Raw genomic sequence first — 2,580 nt, 5'->3', positions numbered from 1 at the left:
GTAAATCTCCCTCCATCATCGTCTTCTTAAGAGTTCTTTCAAGTGAACGAAGACGGTTCAGATTGAGCTCTAATTTGTAGCCCAAGTGAAAATTGCACATCCAAAAGAAAAACAAATCTCCCACAAGAATGTTATATAAGATAGAACCAAAACCATATCAAGATAAGCTGAATAAGTAATAAAAATTGAATCACATCCAAGAAAGTCAATTATAGGTACCTTAATATAGTTTTCTAAAAGATCACAAAAAATACTAACCTTGCTTTGCTGATAGATACATGAAACTTCTAAACATGTGGTTGTGACTTCTTCTGAATCAAATGATGGTTCTAGCTCTAGGTCAGGTATTGGTGCAACTAAAGGTGGTGATTCTTAAGACTCTGTTAACTCTGCATAGGTCCCTTCACATTGATCTATCACATGTTCAATCCTTGCTATTATCATAGTCTCTGAGGGTTGTATGGACAAAGGAGGTGATTCTTGAGATATTGCTTCCATAACACAGCTCCCTACACTTCCTTCTATATCATTAACATCAACACATGTAGTGAAAAATATTCCCACATCAATATCTTTAGTAGGAGAATCAACTACAGGAGAGTCAATAACTTCACTTGCAGCTTTAAGTTGATCTACCTCAGTACATTCATCATCTGAAGTGTTCCCATCTTTATACACATCAAGAAATTTGCACTCAACCATACTAATATCACAGAATTTGCCACAATCTTCATCTTTGTTGGCCCCCACTTGCCTTTGTGGAAAAGGAATCCTAAGTGGAGGTCTTGGGAATGATTGAGCTTATGGCTGAGGTTCAACTTGCTTGTCTAGTGATGGTGTGATCAATCGTTAAGGAAAAGGTACTTGTGGCCTTTGGACACATTCTGGGATAATGAAACTGAGTTTTTGTAGTATTCTATTGTTCTTCTCCTCAATTTTATACAAGCCCTTCTCCAGATGTTCTTCATGATTGTCACTTCTCAACTTAATATCATTACAATGTTCACTACGCCTTGTCTGGCCAGAAGAAGGGAGGGTCATGTTCACAAGCCTCCAACTGTTCGAACTCCTCATTCTGTGACTTGTGATTTTCAAAACTCTTGGATAGTTGAACTACATTTTGTTTGGCAGACTCTTTTACCTTCATGGCTTATACTTTTGGAATTATCGAGGGAGAATCCATCCAACTTTTATCTAACCATTCTTAGAGGTTCAATGTCACTTGATCAATTAATGTATATGCTTCATTCACACTTTTGTTCATAAAAAAGCCTACAACTGATGAATTCAATAAAGATTTATTTGAGAAAGAAATCCCCATGCAGAATATGTGCTATGTTAGCCATCTTTCCAAATCATGGTTGGGGCACTGTCTTAATAAACTCTTGAATTTGTCTCATGCTTCAAATAGTGATTCTCCATCTTCCTGAGCAAAACTTGTAATGCGCTTCCTCATATACATTGTTCTGCTTGGAGGGAAAATTTGATTTAGAAATCGTTGCTCCAATTGTTCCCAATTTGTGATGTTTTGAGGAGGAAGAGAATAAAACCAAGTCTTCCCCTATCCTTGATACTAAAAGGAAATGTCATCAACTGAATGGCATCCGCTGAGACACCCTCATAGTTCATCGTATCATAAAACTCCAAGAACGTCTCAAGGTGCAGATATGGGCTTTCTGATGCTTCCCCTCCAAATTTATGACCTTGTATCATAGTAATTATTTGTGGATCTAGTTGGACACTCTTTGCTTTAATATAAGGTTGCACAATCAGAGATAAAAATCTTGTAGAGATGGGTGCAGCGAATTCTCTTAAGGGCCTACTTTGACATGTTATTGCTCATAGTGTCTGAAAAAAAATTATGAGAAAACATAGACATGTAGAATTAAAAACCAAAAGGAAAATGTAGTAATGAAAGATAAAGAATAAAGAATTAAGGAATTAAAGATTAAAAGAATTGTCTAGATAAACTCTCATGTAAACTAACTAGATTTAAAGCACTCAATCCTCGGCAACGGCGCCAAAAACTTGATGTGGATGATCATAAGTGCACAGTTGTCGTCAAGTAATAAAATTTATAAAAGTTGATCCCACGAGGATTGAAGCTTAAATGCTAGTTGGTCCTACACTTCGAATCTAACTAGACAAAATTGATAATAGGTTGTTTTGAGATTTTTGATCAAATGCAAAAGTAAAAGAAACAAAATTGAGGAAGTCCTTAATTCAGAAGATGTTCTAGGTCGAAGGTTTCATTGTAATGGTGGATGTTGTGCTACGAATTAGCCCATTCCTAGTTCTTTGCTTGTATGTTTGCAGGACAATCTAAACATTTGCCGAATTTCACCCCACAACGGTGTATCAGAGTACTTCCCTTGCCAGTAACTATGTATGTCATCAAGTGAAGAAGTAACTTTGAGAGTCCGGGTTTTCAGTAGAGTACCTCCTATCATAAGGTCTTCCTAGGGTATACGTCTCTAGATTACGTAGGTCACTCACATAGCATATGATTAGGGGAAGCCCATTAGGTCAAGTGATAAACTTATCCATACATAGAATCTTTTGGTGCAATCGACCTAGGTT

At 36.7% G+C, this 2,580-nt stretch overlaps 1 non-coding gene across 1 annotated transcript; it reads left to right on the top strand.

Annotated features, from left to right (window-relative positions):
- Positions 1-1,352: 1,352 nt before the first annotated feature.
- Positions 1,353-1,458, top strand: LOC122054385. The gene has a single exon (XR_006132705.1). It is a non-coding gene; the product is annotated as a small nucleolar RNA R71 (small nucleolar RNA).
- Positions 1,459-2,580: the final 1,122 nt, after the last annotated feature.

Source organism: Zingiber officinale, chromosome 3A, assembly GCF_018446385.1.
Source record: "Zingiber officinale cultivar Zhangliang chromosome 3A, Zo_v1.1, whole genome shotgun sequence".
NCBI lineage: Eukaryota > Viridiplantae > Streptophyta > Magnoliopsida > Zingiberales > Zingiberaceae > Zingiber > Zingiber officinale.
The sequence above is the reverse complement of the archived record's forward strand: the minus strand, read 5'-3'. Positions and strand labels throughout refer to the sequence as shown.